Genomic DNA, 23,906 nt, shown 5'->3' on the forward strand with positions numbered 1-23,906 from the left:
ATTGTCTTAATACACAATCCCTATCACACAAAGGGGTATACGGTCCCCTCACCCGTTACCCTGAGGAGGTACAGCCTCCGGACCTTGTACAGCTCCACACTCACGCTTAGCTCCTATTCTAAGGAGGTACAGCCTCCGGACCTTGCAGGCTATCTAATCTCCCTGCTATCCCAGCGACCACTGGTTACACTGAGCCCTAGCCCTGATAAGGGCTGGAGGGCTTGGTCCAGGGTCCTAGATGTCTTCGGCCGACTTGGGTCTTCGTGTAGCAGAACTGTCCAAGAGCTCTCAGCGCTCTGGCTTTTGTACCGGTTCGTGGCCGGGTTGTCTAATCCCCGGCCACCTTGTGGAACCCGCCGATTGGTCCTTCCCAATCTGGCGTTTGGATCCCACCTTACCCCATTTGACCCTGACCGTTTGAACGAGCGGGAAAACCCTGTTTACAATCCGCTCTCTCACAGCTTGCGAACAGTGAGTAGTTATCACCACTACACTTATAACGCCTGGCGACCATGCAGTTTATTTGTTATGCTTGAATACAAATACTGGGTTTTCTTTCAGATTATCATACGCACTTTTGCCCCCTACATTTTAAAGCAAACGCTGGGGGTGCATTTTATAATCCGGTAGGTGTGCGTGTGTGTGCGAGTGTGTATGCGTGTGTGCGAGTGTATGTGTGTCTGTGTGTGTGCGTGCGTGTGTGTGCGAGTGTGCGAATGTGTGTGCGTGTGTGTTTGTGCGTGTGTGTGTGTGTGTGCGAGTGTGTGTGTTCGTGCGTGCTTGCGTGTGTGCGTGCGCGTGTGTGCGAGTGTGTGTGTGCGTGTGTGTGCAAGTGTGTGTGCGTGTGTGCGAATGTGTGTATGTGCGTGTGTGCGTGCGTATGTGCGCGAGTGTGTGCGTGTGTGTGCGAGCGAGTGTGTGCGTGTGTGCGATTGTGTGCGTGTGTGTGCGAGTGTGCGTGTGCGCGTGTGCAAATGTGTGCGTGTGTGCGAGTGTGTGCGTGTGTGTGTGTGCGTGTGTGTGCGAGTGTGTGTGTGTGAGTGTGCGAGTGTGTGTGTGTGTGCGTGTGCGAGTGTGTGCGTGTGTGTGCGAGTGTGTGCGTGTGCAAATGTGTGCGTGTGTGTGTGTGCGAGTGTGTGCGTGCGTGTGCGAGTGTGTGTGTGCGAGTGTGTGTGTGTGCGAGTGTGTGAGTGTGCGAGTGTGTGTGTGCGTGTGTGTGCGAGTGTGTGCGTGTGTGTGCGAGTGTGTGTGCGTGCGAGTGTTTGCGTGTGTGTGCGCGAGTGTGTGCGTGTGTGTGCGAGTGTGCTTGTGTGTGCGAGTGTGTGCGTGTGTGTGCGTGCGAGTGTGTGCGTGCGTGTGTGCGTGCGCGTTGCGTGTGTGTGTTGGGGGAGAGGTAGTGCAACGGTTATCGCGCTGCGCTCCGAACCCGACTACCCGAGTTCGATTCCCGCTCACGTCCAACGCCAGTGACGATTATCTAAACCGGTCATGAGCCTCCCCTAGAGTGACTCAACCTCAAATGAGTATTTGGTGTGGTGTGTAACATCACCACTGGGGATACAAAGGCGTCCAGGCGTGGTGTTGTTGGCCACCCCACCCCCCTCGTGTGCCGTTCTGGCCTTCATAGGTGCTCGCTAACAGCACTTGCCCAAACAGTCTGATCAGGCTATACGTGAGATCTTTGTCTTTTTGTGCTACAGTGATCACATGTTCTCCACAGGCACACATTTTGGGGGTGCGTCTTACTTTCTAGAGCGTCTTATAATCCGTAGAATACGGTTAAACCAAATTGCTAGCATAACACGAAAACATTGGTCGAGAAAGGTACACACCGCTGTCGGACTGAGATATAAACCGCATTTAATTTGAATTGGAAACTTGCAAGCGAACGTGTGATTTTGTTTTTATTATAAACAATTAAAAGTATAATCCATCAACATCAATCATTGTGTCAGTCACGCTCAATCCACTGCTGGATGAAGGCACCCCCCCCCTCCAAGTCTTCGCCACTAAAGGATGTGAGAGGATTATTGATTGGACATCACGCGTTATAAAGCATGAGAGATATCTCTGCTGATTTGGATATCGCTTCCCGCATGCGTGCTGTCTTGTCCGTATCACAACCAATACTCGAGACGACTAAGCCCACACCCACACGACCCCGAGCCTCAATTACAAATGACATTCGTGAGAAATGTAGTTAGCTATATACAGTGAGGGAAAAAGTATTTGATCCCCTGCTGATTTTGGACGTTTGCCCACTGACGAAAAACTGATCAGTCTATAATTTTAATGGTAGGTTTATTTGAACAGTGAGAGACAGAATAACAACAACAAAATCCAGAAAAACGCATGTCAAAAATGTTATAATTTGATTTGCATTTTAATGAGGGAAATAAGTATTTGACCCCCTCTCAATCAAAAAGATTTCTGGCTCCCAGGTGTCTTTTATACAGGTAACGAGCTGAGATTAGGAGCACACTCTTAAAGGGAGTGCTCCTAATCTCAGCTTGTTACCTGTATAAAAGACACCTGTTCACAGAAGAAATCAATCAATCACATTCCAAACTCTCCACCATGGCCAAGACCAAAGAGCTCTCCAAGGATGTCAGGGACAAGATTGTAGACCTGCACAAGGCTGGAATAGGCTACAAGATCTTCGCCAAGCAGCTTGGTGAGAAGGTGACAACAGTTGGTGCGATTATTCGCAAATGGAAGAAACACAAAAGAACTGTCAATCTCCCTCGGCCTGGGGCTCCATGCAAGATCTCACCTCGTGGAGTTGCAATGATCATGAGAACGGCGAGGAATCAGCCCGGAACTACACGGGAGGATCTCGTCAATGATCTCAAGGCAGCTGGGACGATAGTCGCCAAGAAAACAGTTGGTAACACACTACGCCATGAAGGACTGAAATCCTGCAGCGCCCGCAAGGTCCCCCTGCTCAAGAAAGCACATATACATGCCTGTCTGAAGTTTGCCAATGAACATTTTAATGATTCAGAGGACAGCTGGGTGAAAGTGTTGTGGTCAGATGAGACCAAAATGGAGCTCTTTGGTATCAACTCAACTCGCCGTGTTTGGAGGAGGAAGAATGCTGCCTATGACCCCAAGAACACCATCCCCACCGTCAAACATGGAGGTGGAAACATTATGCTTTGGGGGTGTTTTTCTGCTAAGGGGACAGGACAACTTCACCGCATCAAAGGGACGATGGACGGGGCCATGTACCGTCAAATCTTGGGTGAGAACCTCCTTCCCTCAACCAGGGCATTGAAAATAGGTCGTGAATGGGTATTCCAGCATGACAATGACCAAAAACAAACGGCCAAGGCAACAAAGGAGTGGCTCAAGAAGAAGCACATTAAGGTCCTGGAGTGGCCTAGCCAGTCTCCAGACCTTAATCCCATAGAAAATCTGTGGAGGGAGCTGAAGGTTCGAGTTGCCATACGTCAGCCTCGAAACCTTAATGACTTGGAGTAGATCTGCAAAGAGGAGTGGGACAAAATCCCTCCTGAGATGTGTGCAAACCTGGTGGCCAACTACAAGAAACGTCTGACCTCTGTGATTGCCAACAAGCGTTTTGCCACCAAGTACTAAGTCATGTTTTGAAGAGGGGTCAAATACTTATTTCCCTCATTAAAATGCAAATCAATTTATAACATGCGTTTTTATGGATTTTGTTGTTGTTATTCTGTCTCTCACTGTACAAATAAACATACCAATAAAATTATAGACTGATCATTTCTTTGTCAGTGGGCAAACGTACAAAATCAGCAGGGGATCAAATACTTTTTAAATCTTTTTTATATTAAGTTCACTTGCTTGCTTGCGCGCTTGCTTGCGCGCTTACGACCGTGCAAATCTTTCGGTCGTTTTTTAACCCACTTCCCGTGATCCAATCGAGCTGACATTTCCCACACAGACTCGTTGTGCGGGACAATTTATTTTCGTGAAAAAACATTCCAAAATTTTACACTTATTAGGAAAAATAAATTATATGTAATTACCAATTGCTTAATGGTGGCAGGCAATCATCTGACCCATAGGTGGCTGCCATCTCAAGCCAGAGGACGAGAGGACTCTAGCCGCCACGCATATAAAGGATTTATAGTGAAAAACTTAGTTTTTACGGGTTAATTGTTTTCCCTCACTGTAGTTGTCTGTCTTGAAAACTCACCTCTTTAAATTTGCAGACCTGAAACACGGTAGGACAAACACCTCAGCCGTGGCAGATCACTGTTACAATTCAGTGGGCTCACATGACATTGACTTCTCCAAGACAGAGGTTCTCTTGCAAGCCATCTGGCTACCATGAGAGATTCGTTCATGAGGCGATCCACATATACAAACACAGAGACAATTTCAACCGAGAAGATGGATTCTGGCTCAGCAATCATTGGAAGGACGTAAGAAACCATTTCGTATCTTAACTGATTGTTGTTCACGTTTACGGTGACTTTCAGACCGCAGTCCACTCACTGGCATTGACTGTGTATCTTGTGTTCTCCACAGCGAATGCATTATTTGCTCTGCTGCGGGTCTCCTTCCATCCGCTTTCCCATTGACATGTTTCGTTGCTTCTACATACTATTAACATTCCCTCCCTTTGTTAATGCTACCCCCTACCCCCTCTCTTTGATGCTGCTAATCCTGCATAATGCACGGGCAAAGTAGCACTAATTCACATACCTGCATTTCCCATATCCCCTCCCTTGGATGCTGCTAATCCTGCATAATGCACGGACATAAGTACTAATCACATACCTGCATTTCCCATAAATATGCTAAAGTCCTCTTGATATGCAAATTCTTTCGTCAAGGCGCCCTTTCCCCCCCCCTTCCAACCCAGCTTATATATATGCTCCAAGCACGTGTGCTGTTTCGTTCAGACGCTGTCGTCTCGACAGACCTGGTTTCACCTGAGGACGGCTGCTTGCGTTGTGGCCGAAACGTCGTGAGAATTATTTTATTATGTTTTATTTTTATTGTTTTATTACTTCCCTTCTACGTGACTTTACCGAAAGAACCAAGAAGATGAAACTGAAAACTTCATCAGTTTATTTGTCTGAACAGGGGATCTGAGTGTGGGTGGGTGTGTGTAAGAATGCATATATGATATATGCACTTATAACATATTCATGCCACGTCCCTTATCGTTTACACAATTCCATTTGATATCCTCTGTAATGCTCTGTAATATCCATTGGGATCCGCTGAGATAGGAGCGCGGTGGTTATGCGCGCTTAGGACCCGAGGGTTGGTGGATCACACAGGGATCTGTGAAACTCCATCAAGGAGCCAGTGGGCTCGTGAACCCACATGCGCGGACTTCATCCTAAAATCGAAATCATTTCCATTACACGCCAAATACAAGCACACACACATATTTACACATACACGTATATATAAAGGCAAAGGTCCATCCGTATAGTTTTTAACAGACTGTTATGGCAAGTGCTGTTAGTAGAATCAGAATGTTTATTTTTTCCTGGAGGAATCCGATGAGCTATGAAGGCCAGCAGGGCGCACGAGCGGGTGGCCAGCACCACGCCCGGCCGCCTATGTCTCCCTAGTTGAGATGTTTACACACCACAGCTAGGTACTCATTTGCGGTTGAGTCGACCTAGTGGAGGCCCAACAACGGCTCAGAGAAGGGTCAGCCGGTGTTGGTTGCCGCGAGCGGGAATCGAACTCGGGTGGCCGGGGTAACCGTAGCTCACCTAAGCGCACTCACAAACACACACACACAAGAACAACATCCATACGACAGCCTCTCGTGTTATTAATACGATCAAATTCAGAGCTATTGCAAGCACATCATGCAGTCATCTCCCTCCCCCCGTTTCTAAAAAAATATAAAATCCTACATCAACAACAACACTCAGACCCGATGCAACACAGCGCGCATAGCCATCTCGTGAGCACCGCATTCATCTCCCATCACGCGCCGCTCCTTCCCTCTTTTACTCACCGGCGAGATAAAGTCCCGTGTAATATTTGCTCGCGCACCAACTAAATAGCATTGTAATGTAAGGGCCTCCCTTATCGCTAGCACACACACATTCTGCTTCACACTGCTGCCTATGAGCGAGCGATCGACCGCTAATGCGCCGCCACGCATACGACTGGCTATATTACTGTATTATTATACATGCACCTATACCCTACGCGTGTAAGTAACAACAACAAACATACACAGATCGCCCAATATTTAACAGGATGTTGGGGGGGGGGCAAGTGCTGTTAGCGAGCAACTATTCAGACATACAATAATTCAAACACGTAAACAATGAATGTAGAATAAATACAGACAGAATAACACATACAGACACGTACTGACAGCAACATATACACGAACACAGACAGATACCGAGAAGCAAATACTTGACTTTACACAAACACCAAATACATACATTTATAAACTTGATTTGAAGCTTTCGTGACTGCAGGAATTTATCTTTGGCTCTTTCGGTAAAGTCACGTAGAAAATAAATAAATTAAATAATAGAATACGACGTTTCGATTGCAACACAAGCAACCGTCATCAGGCAGAACTAAATTTGAGACAGAGACAAAACACAGACACGGAGACACACAGACAGACACACAAGCGGAGAGAGACAACACAGAGGCACACAGAGAGAGACACACAACATAGACACGCAGACAGACACACAAGCGGAGAGAGACAACACAGATACACAGAGAGAGACAACACAGATACACAGAGAGAGACAGAACACAGAGACACAGACAGACACACAAGCAGAGAGAGACAACACAGACACACAGAGAGACACACACAACATAGACACGCAGACAGACACACAAGCAGAGAGAGACAACACAGAGACACACAGAGAGAGACACACAACACAGACACACAGACAGACACACAGAGAGACACACACAACATAGACACACAGAAACCCAATGCCTCTGTGTCGAGGCCTTAAATAGAGAGAGAGGGGGTTGGGGCAGAGAGAGCGGTGGGTCAGTTGGGGCAGCTGCTGGATCAGAGAAATTATCATTTCGATTTAAAGCTTTCGTGACTGCAGGGATTCATCTTCTTGGTTCTTTCGGTAAAGTCACGTAGAAGGGAAGTAATAAAATAATAAAAATAAAACATAATAAAATCAAATAATTCTCACGACGTTTCGGCTACAACGCAAGCAGCCGTCTTCAGATGAAGAATTAGACACTGCCAAGCTAGGAGCTTATCTATAAGCTGAGTTGGAGGTGGAAGAAGAAAAGAGCCTTAACAAAAGAATGTGCATATCAAGAGTAATTTAGCATATCCAACGGCCTCCGACGGGTAGCTCATAACTGCATGCAGAGCTCCCCGTCTTCTGCCACCGAGCACACGGCCTCCTCCATCGCCCACTGCTCCTTGAAGGCCGGAACGGCGTGGGTCAGCCGCGCATGGCGGAACTCCAGCCACACCCTGGCTCCGACCAGAGCGCGGAAGATGCCCACGCTGCTGGCCGGACGTTTCCCCTCCAGGGCCACCTTCCTCGCCCTGTAAATGGCGAGCTTGGCATAGCCGACGAGCACGTTGACCAGCCCCTGAAGATGTTGGGGTCCGTCGCCCTTTTGGTATCCAAAGATGAGGACCGTCGGGGAGAAGTGGAGGCTGAACCTTAGGAGGATGTTTTTGAGGACCTTGAACAACAAGTCCAGGCTCTTGCACTCCACGTATTGGTGTGCCACCGTCTCCACTTTACCGCAGAACCGGCACTCCGGGGACGTGTCGGTGAAGCGCGCCAGGGAGGCGTTGGTGGTGACGGTGCCGTGGGCGATGCTCCAGCTGAGGTCACCGATGCGGTTGTACATCGGGCTGGAGTAGAGTTGCCTCCAGCAAGGCCTCTCCGGAGAGATGCAGGGCAGGGCTTTCCTCCAGGCATGGTCCTTGCGGTTCCTCAGGGTGTCCTGTTGGTGAAACCGGACCATGTAGGAGTAGAGCACCTTCCTCTTTATATTTGCGAAGGCCACCTCCGGTAGGTTTTCCAGCCGGCACAGGTTGTGATCCGCCTTCGCTTGTCGGCATTGGCGATGCAGTGGTACAACGGAGAGCTCAGATGGAGGGGGACCGAGAGGGGCCTCGTCATCCCCAACGCCGATGGGGGGCGTTCTCCCCGCTGCCGCTGAGAAGGCTCCCTTGGCTTCGGCCAGGATCCGGGCAGCCACCCGGAGCGACTGCAGCCCTGTCTTTGCGGCCATGTCTGCTGGTCTGAGCCATCGGCCCCGTGTTCCAGGCTCCACCAGATCTCCCATCCTGGTGAGCCGCGCATTGGTGAGGCGCCTCTCCATGCTGGGCGTGGGGGTGGTGGATGGCAGCTTTGTCTGTGGGTTCCTGAGGATCGGTTCGAAGACCAGATCTTCGGCCGATCGCGGTTGGTTCAGCCTCCTGACGGCGAGGGAGCTCCATGTCTGCAGGACGCTTCTGTAGAAAGGTGGCAGCTGTCCCAGTGGGAGGCCCTGCAGGTCCAAGTAGAATAGTTGTTTGGAGTACTGCAGACCCCCCAGCTGTTTCAGGAGGAAGGAGGCCGTGACGCTTCAGGCCGGTGCAGGGGTGGCGTGCAGGAACTTTTGTGCGGCCTGCAGTCGGAAGGTGGCCAGCTGACTCTGCACGCACACCAGCCCATGACCGCCCTCGTCCAGTGGCAGGGACAGGACCCCAGCCACGACCCGGTGTCCTCCGCCCGATCAGAAGAAGTCGAGGACTCGCTTCTGAAGCACGTTGATGAGGCTCATGGGGGGTGCAGGGGGAAGAGTCTGTGCCACAGCATGGACGTCACCAGCTGGTTTACCACCAACGTCTTTGTCCTGAAGGTGAGGAACTTGCACAGGCGACTCTAGGTGCCCAGCCGCTCCTTCACCTTCTCCTCCAGCTCGACCCAGTTCTTTTGCGGTGGTTCCTCCTCTGGTCCGAGGAACACCCCCAGGTGGTGCAGCGATGTTGTGCTCCAATTGATGATTTTTGCCTTCTTCGGACACTCGGTCATGTCCCACGCTCCAACCAGCAGGCCGCTGCACTTTTGCCAGTTAATTTTGGATGAGGCCTTCGAAAAGACCTCCTGACACTCGTGCAGCAGGGCGACATCATCCAGGGAACGAAGGATGAGGAGGATGTCGTCGGCGTATGCCATCAGGACCAACTTGACACTTGGTTCCCTGAGCACCAGGCCGTTGAGTCTCCGCCTTATAAGACTCAGGAAAGGCTCTAATGCCAGGGCATAAAGTTGGCCCGATAATGGGCATCCCTGTCTCACTCCTCGCTCGAATTTGACCGGAGCAGTGAGGGCGCCGTTGACCTTGATCATGCACTCTGACTTGGTGTAGTGTAGGCGGATTGTTCGGACAAACCCATCCCCAAAACCAAAGGTCTTGAGGGTTCCCAGCAGGTATTTGTGGTCCACTCTGTCAAAAGCCTTTTCCTGGTCAAGGGCCAGAAACGCGATTGGGATGCCCAACCTCTGGGACACCGCGATGAGGTCCCTGACCAGGAAGATGCCGTCATGGATGGATCGTCCAGGGATGGTGTAGGACTGGTCCCTGTTTACGACTTGTTCAATCACCCCTTTCAGTTGCAGGGAGAGAGCGTTTGTCAATATTTTGTAGTCTGTGTTCAGGAGGGACACCAGATGCCAGTTTTGTAGGTGCCTCAGGTCTCCGTTCTTGGGAAGCAGAGTGAGCACCGCCCTCCTCCAAGACTGAGACATCACCCCGGTGACAGAGGCTTCCTCCAGCACCTCTCTGTAGTCCTCCCGTAGGGATGGCCAAAAAGCAGCGTAAAACTCCCCTGTTAGCCCGTCTAACCCTGGGGATTTATTTGGGGCCAGTCCTCCTACAGCTGCATCAAGGTCATTCTTGGTGAGCTTTTGCTCCAGCAGCTCTTTCCTGTCTTCCCCCAGGGTGGGTAGACCACTCCATGCCTCCGCCTGGGCCGCTCCCCATGTTTCTTCAGGGGAGAACAGGCTGCCGTAGAAGTCTCTGATGATGGTCGACTTCTGCTGGAGTTCGTGCGCCAGGACACCGTCACTATCAAAGAGGCACTCCATGGATTTGCGTCTCCCGTTCTGCCTCCCGAGGGAGTAGAAAAGCGGGGATCCCATGTCGAGGTCGGTGATGCGCTTCACCCTGGATCGCATAAACGCTCCCCTCGTCTGCTCCTCCTGTAGCCCTTTGAGACGCTCCCTATTCCCCTCGTATTCTCGGAGAAGAGCAGGGTCACTTTCCTCGGTGAGGCGACTCTCCAAATCGAGGACTCGGGCTTCCATGTCGGTGATGTCCGCGTTCTTCAGTCTGGTGCTTCCCCAGGTGTATCGTTGGCACAACAGCCTGGTGTGCACTTTTCCCATATCCCACCATTGGGCCAGCGAGTCAAACTGCGTTTTGGTTTTTCGCCACTTTTCCCAGAAGTCCTCGAACATCTCCATGAAGGCGCCATCCTCCAGCAGCGAGTTGTTAAAATGCCAGTGGGACGCGCCCTCGCGGGCCCTCTCCAGCCTGACACGGAGCATGATGAGGTTATGGTCCATGAAGGGTGCCGCCCTGATGCCAGACGTTATGGTGCATGTCAAAAAGCTCTTAGAGATGTAAAATCTGTCGAGCCTGGACTGTCTCACCGAGCCATCGCGCCTCGTCCTCGTATACGTGAACTGGCGTTGGCCCGGGTGATGTATGCGCCACACATCCACCAAGGCGGCGTCCTCCAGGAGTCCCTGCATTTCCCTCTTTGGCCCAACTCCCCCCTGCTGCCTCCCCGAACGATCCAGGGCGCCGATTGTGCAGTTGTGGTCGCCCCCCACAATCATGCACTTGTCGTCTGGGATCCCAGCCAGATGCCTCCTCAGGAGGTGCAGTAACGGGATCTTCTCCTTGTTGGTCACCGGCGCGTACACGTTCAGTAGGTGGGTGGTGACATTGCCCACCCTGACCGTTACCGCGAGCAGCCTTCCCTTCACCACTTCGGTCTGGGTGATGAGCTCGGGATGAAACCCTTTAGCACACAGGGTCACGACTCCACAGGAGGTGTTGTCAAGGTGGCTGTAGAAGGAGTCCCCTCCCCACTCCTTCCTCCAGTCATCCTCGTCCTCGACCGTGAGATGCATCTCCTGAATGAAGAAGACAGAAGCAGTGTGTTTCCTCGCAAGAGACATTGCGGAAAACCTCTGCACTGCCTCCCTGCACCCGTTCACATTTAGGGAGGCGATGTACATAGGCATTGCTGGTTCCTTGCCTCCGTGGCCTCCCACTTATTAATTTGTTTGCGGAAATATCTCAGCTTTGCCCTCTCCCTGCCCCGGGACTCGAGTCCCTGCTTGGCGAGGAGTCTCTCGGCTTGAATCACAGAAGCCTTTATTGCCTTGCTGTCCTTCCATCGAGCCATGGCAATGTCCGCTCTGTCCTTCCTCACGTTGGTGTCGTCTAGGAATTGCCAGAGATCTTTTGGGGAGACCAGGGAAGTCTGAGGGTCAAGGAATGTAGACCCCTGGCTGCTCTCGCTCCCCACGCTGAAGCAGTCGTCCCGATCTGAGTCGATTTCCCCGTCGTCCGGCTCCGCTGGAAGAGCTGCAGCGGCTGGGCTGGCGCATGGCCCAGCGGCGTCTTCTCCCCCAGTGTCAGGGATGGCCTGGGATGTCTCTTGCTCAGGCTCTTCGGGTGGATGGCCCGGTGTCTCTTCCACTGGTTTCGGGTCAGCAGTGGGACGGGGACCTTCCTCCTCATTCCCATCCATTTCGTCCTCGCCCTTGGCGAGTGTGCTCGATGACTCTCCACCGACTTCCTCCTCTTGGTCGAGGGCTGAGCAAATAGTTTTTGTCCTCACTTCATGCATAGCTCGTGGGGAGTGAGTCTCTATGACCATAGTAGACTGGTCGATTTCCGTGGCGATGTCGCCTTCATCGTCCACGATCTCCTGCTGTGGAAAGTCTTCCCCAGACGCACGCTGCTTTTTTCTCTTGGCGTGTTTCTTCCTCGCCGCCCGCGCGTCACTCGGCGTGGCGTCCGGGATGGCGAAAACCACGTCTTCGGCGTCTTTTCTGATTCCTCCCCTGGTGTGGGAGGTTTCACCGATTCTTCCGGTTCGAGGTCTGGGAGGGGTTCCTCCTCTGAATTTGACCCTTGCGATCCGGGTCCTTCTGTATTTTTCCTCTTGCGATTTGTCGCTTGAGGCGGCGATGTTGGGGCCACTACCTCAGGTGTAGGAGGCTGCATGGCTGGCGGGTCTGATGTGGGCTGTTGGAGGCCTTGTTGCAGTGGAGGCTCTTGCTGCTTTGCTCCCTTGGCTCTGCCTCCCTCCTCCCCGCCATTTTCTCCGACCCTTGCCATCGTCGGTTTAGGGCAATCCCTTCGGAAGTGCCCCTCTTCTTTGCAAAGATTGCATTTGATGCAATCCTTGGCATAAAACAGTCTATGGGCAATTCCTGCATAGACAATCACAAAAGAGCCCTCGTCCTGCTGCCCGGGGAGTCAGCAGGACGTGCACCTGTCTTCTGAAAGATAAAACGTGTTTCAGGGCGGGGTCTCTGCACCCCAGTGACAGGGCACGTACTGGCGACACGACCGTGCCCAGCTTAGACACGTGCTCCAACATGGCCTTGTCGGGGATCTAGGGCGGCACGTTCGAAATGACGATTCGCGCCGCCACTGAATCGATGGGTTCCAGTTGGACGTAGAGTCCCCCCACGGTCATCCCCTTCTCGACGGCCGCATCGGCCACCTTTTTCGTCGTCATAAAGAAGACGGCTTTCCCGCTGATCTTCGAGGCGTGGGTGACGGTGCCTGACGGGACGATGGCGCCCAGGGCCGCAACGTACTCCTCGATCATATTGGAGCTCGAGGCGTAGCAGCGGATGCCGTTCTCGCGCGGCGGAAATAGTCGCTGCGCGCTTGGGGGGGTTGACCTTGGAGCAGAGGCCCGAGTGGGGGGCCTCATGACTCCGGGCAGATTGGCAGCTGCGGCCTGTGCGTAGGTGGCCATTTTGTTCCTCCTACCCTCAAACGCTGCCTGACTGTGGTGTAGCGCTTCTATACAGAGCTCCCCTCGAGAGAGTGTAAACTGAGGATCAAGAAGTAATCCTCGTTTAAGAAAATAAAGAAAGAAAAATGAATAAATTAATTTATTTAATAAAATTGATGTATTTTTTTTATTGAATAAATTAACCTATTGAGAAAAAAATGTCTATAAATAAATAAATATAATTGAGATCAAATTGTAAATTTACGTGATAAATAAATAACTATATTCTGCACACGCGTGGAAGCAGTCTACTAGTTAATCATTAACTATTAGGTTGCTTAATCCGCAAAGTCAACAATAGTGTTTTTTTATTCTTGGTTCTTTCGGTAAAGTCATGTAGAATGGAAATAATAAAATAATAAAAAATAAAACATAATAAAATAATTCTCACGACGTTTCGGCCACAACGCAAGCAGCCGTCCTCAGGTGGAGAACAGGTCTGTCGAGAAGACAGAGTCTGAATGACACACCCCAGGCTTGGAGCGTCTAATTTAAGCTGGGATGGAGGGGGGAAGAGCGCCTTGACAAAATAATTTGCATATCAAGAGGAATTTAGCATATTTATGGGAAATGCAGATATGCGATTAGTACTACTTGTGAAATGCGTAGGAGGTTTGGCAGGGGGTTTAAAGTCATATTATGCCCGTGCATTATGCAGGATTAGCAGCATCAAAGGGAGGGGATAGGGGTAACATTAATAAAGGGAAGGAATGTTAATAGTATGTAGCGGCAGTAACTAAACCACCACGTAAACAACTAAAGTATAAACTACATAGTATCATCAGTATACTAAAATACTCTCCAATAAGCTGAGCTACTAACAGTAAGTAATACATTACAATTCTATGTCGCAAAAAATATAATATGCTTCCAGCTAAACTTTATTCTCTTACATCACACGGGTCTACACCGTACTATATACTGCCATAGACAACCCCAACATTAAATTATATACTGTATTACTATACACCAACCTATACCTTATACATTTGTTAAGTAGTTGTTGCTGTTGTAGACGGAGGTACTCGGAGACGGAGGTGAGTTAGGGGCTTCCGCCAGGGTTTATTAACAGGTATCACTATAAGGGTTCCCTCTTCACCCCTTCCACTATCCCCGTTCCTCCAGTGACCCCGCTTACGTCACGGGGTCTCCCTTAAATACCCTCTGAGGCGAGACGTCACGTGCACTGCCCGGCGCGTGCGACCCCACGTCCCGTGATGTCACCGCACCGGACAGCGCACGCGACGCCACCACTCTCCTCTACTCCTCTACATCACCCCCCCTCCGTGAAAAAAAACAGCCGACCCGGCTGCAAGCACCCCGCAAGCGGGGCCCCACACCGGACCGAAGACCGAATATTCACGAGTTCGTGTGCCTGAAGGTATAACCGGCTGCTAGAAACTAAACCTTAGGGCAGCACGGTCCCTCAAGCAGAACAGCAACAACAAAAAACAAAACAAATAGACCCCGAAGGCCTAATCCGCCGGATAGCGCCGAACGGGCGCCAGGGGCTGGGCCCGCTGAACGGCCATCAGGGCCGTCACCGGAGCCGCATCCCCCTCGAGCGGGTATGCGCTGCTGGCCCGCTCCCCCGTATGATGTCCGCCTCCCGTGCAGGTGGCCCGTCAGCGGGCAACAGGCCCACCGCCGTGGCCTCCGGTGACCGGGGGGTCTCTGTCGGCCTCACTCTGGAGGGGCCTGGGGGCACACACACAGGTCGGACGTCACCTCCGTCAACGAGACCCGGCCGGTCAGGCACGCCGGACACATCATCAGCCGGCCGCTCCGGAATTGGGGGTGGATCCCCCAGGGTAGATGGAACATAGCGTTTGAGCCGGGACGGGTGCACTATCCACTGCCGGCGACCGAACCGAATCCGGACGCATTGCGGCCGGCGGACCTCCACAACCTCCACGGGGCCCTGCCAAGGGCGATGCAATTTGGCCGATGTGCCAACGGGGACCTGGGGACAATGCAGCCACGCTTTTTGACCCGCTATCCACGGGAGGCCAGCTGCCTGGTGTTTGGGCAGCCGCTCATTAGCCGCCTGCCGGCTTGCGGAATTCTCGGCAGCGGCCTGTCGCGCCTCGCGCAGCCGGTCAAGCGCGACCTTCAAAGGGGTCGGCACCGCCGACCCATTCTTGGAGGAGCCAACGTCCATCTGGACGTGCACCGGGGGCTCCGGTTCCCTACCGTACATCAAATAAAAAGGCGAAAATCCCGTGGAGGCATGAGGGGCCAACCGATACGCCGCCAAGACCCCCGGGACGAACAGGTCCCAGTCTGACTGGGACGTGTTCACCTGGTGGCACAGCATGGACGTAAGGGTGCGGTTCAAGTGCTCTACCATCCCGTCTGACTGGGGGTGGTAGGGCGAGGTGCGGATTTTCTTGGTGCCAAGGAGGTCACACACCTCCTTGAGCAACCTAGATGAGAAATTCCGCCCCTGGTCAGTCAACAATTGTTCCGGCGCGCCCTTGTCAAACACGTACCCCTGGACGAAGGCCTCGGTGATAGAAGAGGCCAACTGATCGACCAAAGGCCATGCCATGGGCCAACGTGTGAGGTACTCAACGCCCACCAAGAGGTATTTGTGGCCCCGTTGGGATGCAGGGAATGGCCCCAAAATGTCGAGCGCCACGAGCTCATTAACGCGAGAAACCCGGATGGACTGCAGCGGGGCCCGGTCCCGGACAACTGGGGCCTTCCTCCGCGCGCAGTCGTGGCAACCCTTTAAAATCAGTGCCACGTCACCCTCAACACCCGGCCAGTAATAGTCCCGCTTAAGGGTCAATAAGGTCTTGTGGTAGCCAAGGTGCATAAGCTTCTCGTGAATGGCTCGGGTTAATTTACCACGCAGGCTAGTGGGCACATCCACACAATAGCGTTCCAATTGGGCATCCCAACGCATGAGTAGTCCGTCATGCACGGCGATCTCCGGGGCAGCCGACGAAGCTGAGCTCCGGGCCTTATGTCCGACACGGCGCCGTAGCTTCAGCAGAGAGGAATCCTCCATCTGCAAGCCGGACCATACCTCCCGGGGAAGTCCAAGGCTGAAATCCGCAGGCGACGCCGCACCTGGAGGGGTGTCCGCCTCGGCCGACGCGACCAACTGGGCCGCGGCGTCCCCTGGGGCCTTGCAACGGCTAGAGCCCAGGGCGCAAGCACACCCACCGCCTGCCGGCAATCGGGATAAACCGTCCGCATTTCCATGCTGTGTCCCCTTCCTGTGGATTACATCAAAGGGGTAATCCTGGAGCACTTCGAGCCAGCGAGACAGCTGACTCGAGGGCTGACTAATCTTCAGCGAATATTGCAGGGCCGCGTGGTCGGTTCGGACCGTAAACAGCCTACCATACAAATATGGTCTATACAACTGAACAAAACAAACTATGGCCAAAAGTTCCCTCCGGGTCACACAATATCGCTGTTCCGTCGAGGACAGAACGCGACTGCCATAGGCTACCACCCTCTCAACCCCGTCGACCACCTGGGCCAGGACAGCCCCAATTCCCGTGTCGCTGGCATCGGTATCGAGCAGGAAGGGTTTCGTAAAATCCGGGTACCCCAAGGGCGGCGCATCCGCCAAGGCCGTGCGAAGCGCCGGAAAAGCCGCCTCCTCCTCCGCGCCCCAGTGAAACCTTTGGCCTTTGGCGGAAAGGGCGTGCAGTGGCTTCGCAATGGTCGCAAAATCGCGGACAAACCGGCGATAGTACGATGCGAAGCCAACGAAGCTACGCACCTCCGCGACAGATGTGGGAGTCGGCCACGTCCGGACACAAGCCGTTTTATCCGGGTCCGTGGCGACACCTGACGTGCTAACAATGTGTCCCAAATACCTCACCGATGGTTGTAGCAAGTGGCATTTCTGGGGTTTGAATTTCAAGCCAGCAGCACGCACTTTGACGAACACCGCCTCAAGGCGTTGCAAGTGCTCGCCAAACGTACGGCCAAAAACAATAACGTCATCCAAGTAGATTAGACAAGACTCCCACTGCAGCCCCGCCAAGACCATCTCCATGAGACGCTGGAAGGTGGCCGGGGCCGAATGGAGACCCAGAGGAAGCCGATTGAACTCGAACAACCCCTGGGGTGTGCGGAACGCTGTTTTGGGTCTAGAGGCCTCATCCAGTGGCAATTGCCAGAAGCCGGAGAGCAAATCTAAAGTCGAAAAGAACCGCGCGCCCGAGAGGGCGTCCAGGGAATCATCCATGCGAGGCAATGGATATGCATCAGCCACCGAGATCTTGTTCAATCTACGAAAATCGACGCAGAACCGGAGACTCCCGTCCCGTTTCTTGACTAGCACAATGGGGGCACCCCAAGGGCTAGTAGATGGGGAGATGATGTCCGCCGCCAACATTTCCTCGACAGCCGAGCGGACATGATCTTTTTCCGCTGGGCTAAAGCGGTGGGAATTAAGTCGAATAGGGGCCGCGTCGCCCGTGTCTATGTGGTGGTCCAAAAGAGTAGTGCGACCCAGATCAAACTTACTTTGGCTGAATACATCGGTGAACCGCTCGATGAGGTCGCGGAGTTGCCGACGTTCCCCAGAGGACAACGAGGCATTCTCGTCGCACAACGTAGCGATCCATGATGCGTCGGGGTCCCCCGTGCGCATCACGCCCGCCACGACCCCTCCATCCGGGGCAGCGCTCTCGGGTGGAGGAGCCGGGGTCGCGTGTGCCAGGACGGCGCCGGCCGGGACTACGACCGGCAAGGGTCCCGAATTGAGGACCTGCAAAAAAAGGTCCTGGCCCCCCGACACGGCTGTCAAGGCGCCCACCAACCCCTTCGTCCTTGAAAAGTAGCTTGACGGGGACAGGAGGATACCCGCCTCCGTGGAGCCCATTTCGAGCGGTTTGCGCAACCTAAGGGGTATCAGGATTTGTGACGCCTGTGGTACGGTCACCGGCACTTTATTCAAGGCCCGTACACCGGCGACCAAGGGAGACAGGACGGTAGGCGATTGTAGGAATTTCAGCCGCCTCCCTGACGGCATTTCCACACAGCCCTGGTCAACGAGAATTCGGATGGGCATCCTAGACAAAAAGTCGGTCCCCAAGAGGCATGGCACTGCCAAGGTCCTGGAGACCAAAATCGGCCCGGCCAACTCAATCTCGTCAACCCGAACCGACGCTACAACGTGGCCCAAGATGCCCAAACTGCCGCCGTTCGCGGCGACACAAGCCCCGCGAACCGGCCTTAACGGACCCACGCTGCGGGGTAGCAGCCCAAAAATGGCCTCAGAAATAATGGTGGCCGAGGCCCCCGTATCCACCAGGAGGCGAACGTGCACCCCTTGCACATATCCTGCCACCGCTGAGGAGCCGGCAGCTGCCGCCACCATCCTATGCGCAAGCGCATCCCAGTGGCGGGTCTGTCTGGGCCATTGAGGGGGTGATGACGATGGTGCACCTGACCCTTCGAGGACAACCCCATGACGATGGGCCCTAGCCCCGCTAGATGCATGAGGTGAAGGGAGCGGCCGCGCAGATGATGCGCCGCGACTCGCCTGGGGCCCCGGACCCGATGTCAAGGAGGGTCTGGGAGAAGGTGGAGTCCCTTTTCCAAAGGCCCCCGGGGCATTCCGGCAGCCCCGCTCAATGTGGCCCCGCTGACCACAGTGGAAGCAGGCCACCGTGTCCGCCTCCTGTGGACGGGAAGGTCCCGGCCGCCCCCGCTGCTCCGGACGGCGACCACCCGCCCCCCTTCCTCGACGATCGGGCATCGCCAGGGCCGCGAGGGTGTCCACCCCCTGAGAGGTGACCCCCCCGTCCGGCGCCGGGACCCCCGCACACGCCGCCATCTGAGGCCGTTGGCGGAGGGAGAGGTGCGCCTGAATGTTTTCGGCGACCGCCAAGGATGTGATCTGCCGATCATTGTTGATTGACAGAGCAATTCCCAGCTCCCTTGCCAGGTCAAGCAGCTTCCCCAAGGCCATAGAATCAAGTGCCCTGCCGTACAGGTCAGGGTATGCAGCCTGTGCCAGGGCCAGGAGCGAGCAGCGGAAGGCCAGCGGCAGTTCCCCCTCCTCCCGCCGCCGTAATGAAAACTTTAGCTGCGCGGTGGACGGCGGCTCAAAAACGTTGGCCATTTGGATATAGGCCGCCGGGAGTGTAGCCCGATTGGCCGGATGGATGGACTTGAAGGCCTGCAGAGCCCTTTCGTCCAAGCAGGTCGGAAGCGCCGGCAAGGCCTCCTCCATGGACCAGCCGACCGACATGTATGCCGCGTCGAACCGGTCCTGGAAGGCCGACCAGTCGCCCCCTTGCGCGACAAACGGCGCAACGTCGGGTAACCGGCGCTGCCATTGGCCGCGCGGCGCCGCGAGGTGTGGAAGCCAAGCGGCACCTGCGGGCCACCCGGCGGACGCGACGTGGTGCTGCGGTGGCAGCATTGCGGCTCCCGCGGGCCACGCCGAAGACGCGGAAAGGTGCGGTGGTGCTGCAGCCCCCATGGGCCACGCTGTAGGCGCAGCGAAGTGTGGCTGAGTTTCGGCCCCCATGGGCCACGCCGTAGACGCAGCAAAGTGCGGCTGAGTTGCGGCCCCCATGGGCCACACCGTAGATGCAGCGAAGTGCGGCTGAGTTGCGGCCCCCATGGGCCACGCCGTAGATGCAGCGAGGTGTGAAGGCACCTGCGCTTTCGCGACCCACCTGTCAGCGGCGGCGTACGAAGCCACGGCGTCGTCCCGTGACGCGGCGAGGGACCACGGCGTTGCCGAAGACGCGGCGGTATAAATCGGGCCTGCAGCGGCCCCCGCGGCCCACCCCGCCGGCGCAGCGAGGTGCGGGACAGCGGCCGTAGCCGCGGCAACCTCTCGCGACGCAGCGAGGCACCATGGAGTTGCGGCCTCCCCGGGCCACGCTGAAGACGCGGCGGTATAACACGGAGCTGCGGCGGCCCCCGCGGCCCACCCCGCCGGCGCAGCGAGGTGCGGGACAGCGGCCGCAGGCGCCGCAACCTCTCGCGACGCGGCGAGGCACCACGGCGTTGCAGCCTCCATGGGCCACGCCGAAGACGCGGCGGTATAACACGGAGCCGCGGCATCATCTATGACAAGGGACGGATCGCCGGTGGCCGGCCCCATGAGCGCGGCGACAGGTGGAGCCGCGGCCACACCCGCGGCCCATTCCGGCGGCACGGCGATGTACGGGGCAGCGGCAGCCGCCGCTGCCCACCCCGGCGGCCCGGCGAGGACGGCACGCGCGTACTTACCCGGTGCCCCCCCGGCGGGCGCAGCTTGATATAGAGCCGCGTCGTCGCCGGCGGCTGGTCCCGCAGGAGCAGCGTGCCGAGAAACCCCGGCCGCGTCGGTGGAGAGACGCGGCGTCGCGGTCGCCATGGCAGCCATGTCCGCCGGCCGCCGCGTCGCAGCCGTAGTAGCGGCCGCATACGGCTCCCGAGCCAACATGGCCGCCGCGGATTGCGTCGCAGCCAACATGACGGCCATTTCCGGTGGAGTGGTCGCTGGGAAAACGGCGGCGCTTTCAACGTTGGCAGTTGACAGTTGCTCCCGTCTCGAGTGCGGGGCGGTTGGCTGCGTCCGTGCGTCCACCTCGGCCAACCTGACGGTCAGCTGCCCCACCGCCTGCAGGAGCTGGTGCAGCAGAGCTGCGGGGACGCTCTCCGTCTCTGGCGGCGGCGGTGAGCTGGCACTCCCCGCAGCCGAATCCTCCCGCTCCGGCCCGCTCGTCTCCATGGGGACCGTCACTGGGGTCCCGGGCTCCGGGGTCACTGCTGGAGCCTCCTCTCCGCCTTCGGCACCCTCCAAGTCATGTGCCGGTGGGTTCTTACGCCGTGCGCCCGCTTTTGACATGTTGGCGACGGTGTAAACTTCTGACACCAGTTGTTAAGTAGTTGTTGCTGTTGTAGACGGAGGTACTCGGAGACGGAGGTGAGTTAGGGGCTTCCGCCAGGGTTTATTAACAGGTATCACTATAAGGGTTCCCTCTTCACCCCTTCCACTATCCCCGTTCCTCCAGTGACCCCGCTTACGTCACGGGGTCTCCCTTAAATACCCTCTGAGGCGAGACGTCACGTGCACTGCCCGGCGCATGCGACCCCACGTCCCGTGATGTCACCGCACCGGACAGCGCACGCGACGCCACCACTCTCCTCTACTCCTCTACACATTGTAAAATTACACTATGTATTATTCTACCCACCCTACTGTATATCACACTGCTGTATATTCACTATACAATTACGATACTATTTATTACTTTGTACATTGTATTAAACATTACAATTTTATACTATTTATTATTATACAATCCGCTATACACTATACCATTGACCGTCGCGTGAAAGATACTAAGAGAAAGCAACGAAATATGTCAATGGGAGAGTGGTGGTAGGAGACTTGCAGCGGAGCATTGTTTTATTTTAGTTTTATTTTTATTATTTTATTATTTCCATTCTACGTGACTTTACCGAAAGAACCAAGAAGATGAATCCCTGCAGTCACGGAAGCTTTAAATCGAAATTCAACAATAGTGTTCAAAAATCTGTGCTTTCACGGCAAATGCCTACTCTTGGCTCACACAAGAAAAAAGTTATAACAAATCTCAAATAGTTTGAGAATCGCAAACTGAGATTAACAACATAAGCAGAAGAATACCGGAACAATAAGCAAAGTATAAAAAGCCTGTAAAGTATGAAAACGATGCTTGAATAAACTATGGGATTGACCACAGCGCCTAAGAAACACCACCGTGTTTCAAAAGGCTGTGCCTCACCCTGAGCTGTTAAGCTTTAGAAATTAAAGAAAAATAGAAAAACACACAAATATTACTACATGTGCGTGCAAGAGGCAGAATGCTTATTCTTATTGAGTAAAATCTGGAAAGAAATAAAGTAGTTAGAAGTGGGTTTCTAAGATATATGATGGTAAACTCGGGAGCTCAAACGAAGCACGTTCTCTCTCCTCTCTCTCACACTCTCTCAGTCTCTCCACTGCTAGCCTGCTCTCTCACTCTCACTCCCCTAGCCTCTCCACTGCTAGCCTGCTCTCTCTCTCACTCCCCTAGCCTCTCCACTGCTAGCCTGTTCTCTCTCACTCTCCTAGCCTCTCCACTGCTAGCCTGTTCTCTCTCTCACTCTCCTAGCCTCTCCACTGCTAGCCTGTTCTCTCACTCTCCTAGCCTCTTCACTGCTAGCCTGTTCTCTCACTCTCCTAGCCTCTCCACTGCTAGCCTGCTCTCTCTCACTCTCTCAGCCTCTCCACTGCTAGCCTGCTCTCTCTCTCACTCTCCTAGCCTCTCCACTGCTAGCCTGCTCTCTCTCTCACTCCCCTAGCCTCTCCACTGCTAGCCTGCTCTCTCTCTCTCTCACTCTCCTAGCTTCGCCACTGCTAGCCTGTTCTCTCACTCTCCTAACCTCTTCACTGCTAGCCTGCTCTCTCTTTCTCTCATAGCCTCTCCGCTGCTAGCCTGCTCTCTCACTCTCACTCTCCTAGCCTCTCCACTGCTAGCCTGTTCTCTCACTCTCCTAGCCTTTCCACTGCTAGCCTGCTCTCTCTCACTCTCTCAGCCTCTGCACTGCTAGCCTGCTCTCTCTCTCACTCTCCTAGCCTCTCCACTGCTAGCCTGCTCTCTCTCTCTCATTCACTCTCCTAGCCTCTCCACTGCTAGCCTGCTCTCTCTCTCAATCTCCTAGCCTCTCTACTGCGAGCCTGCTCTCTCTCTCACTCTCCTATCCTCTCTACTGCTAGCCTGCTCTCTCTCTCAATCTCCTAGCCTCTCCACTGCTAGCCTGCTCTCTCTCACTCTCTCAGCCTCTCCACTGCTAGCCTGTTCTCTCTCTCACTCTCATTCTCCTAGCCTCTCCACTGCTCGCCTGTTCTCTCTCTCAATCTCCAAGCCTCTCTACTGCTAGCCTGCTCTCTCTCTCACTCTATCAGCCTCTCCACTGCTAGCCTGCTCTCTCACTCTCACTCTCCTAGCCTCTCCACTGCTAGCCTGCTCTCTCACTCTCCTAGCCTCTCTACTGCTAGCCTGCTCTCTCACTCTCACTCTCCTAGCCTCTCTATTGCTAGCCTGTGTAGTGGTGGTGTTGACGTGCGCCGACTGTGACAGTGATGGATCACGGGGCGGCGCGGGGTGCGGGGTTGGGCACGCGTTGTGGGCGTGGTGTGGACGCGCGCGCCGGGAGTGACAGATGACGGGGCGGCGCGGCGTGGGTGCTGAGGCACGCTGAGATGTGGGAAAACAGGATCGTAGCCAGCGCCCAGTGATTGGTCGAATAGGATGGGTGCTCGCAGCGACGTCCGCAGGTGGGGTATAAAGGGGGACGCGCGAGAGCACTCGGGGAGAGTTACCCAGTTGAAGACCAGAAGACGGAGCTGAAGACCTAGTGCCCCGAGACCCCTAGTCCCGCCGTCCTTGTAGGGACCGGGGCCCTGTGTGGCTCGGAGGCGAGACTGTGGGACCCGGGGTCCGACGCCCACGTGGGTCGGGCTGGGGACCCACAGTCAAGACGGACACCCCGGGCAGGGAGTGTCCCGAGTAGCTCAGTGGGCGTTAGTCGCCAGGGTAGCTAAGTGGGTGTTGGTCACCCGAGTAGCTCAGGGGCGTTAGTCGCCGAGTAGCTAAGTGGGTGTTGGTCACCCGAGTAGCTCAGTGGGCGTTAGTCGCCGAGTAGCTAAGTGGGTGTTGGTTACCCGAGTAGCTCAGTGGGTGTTAGTCGCCAGGGTAGCTAAGTGGGTGTTTATCACCCGAGATACTAAGTGGGTGTTTGTCACCCGAGATACTAAGTGGGTGTTTGTCACCCGAGTAGCTCAGTGGGCGTTAGTCGCCAGAATAGCTCAGTGGGCGTTAGTCGCCAGGGTAGCTAAGAGGGCGTTAGTCGCCAGGGTAGCTAAGAGGGTGTTAGT

This window comes from Lampetra fluviatilis, chromosome 44 (assembly GCF_964198595.1).
Source record: "Lampetra fluviatilis chromosome 44, kcLamFluv1.1, whole genome shotgun sequence".
In the NCBI taxonomy this organism is placed as follows: Eukaryota; Metazoa; Chordata; class Hyperoartia; order Petromyzontiformes; family Petromyzontidae; genus Lampetra; species Lampetra fluviatilis.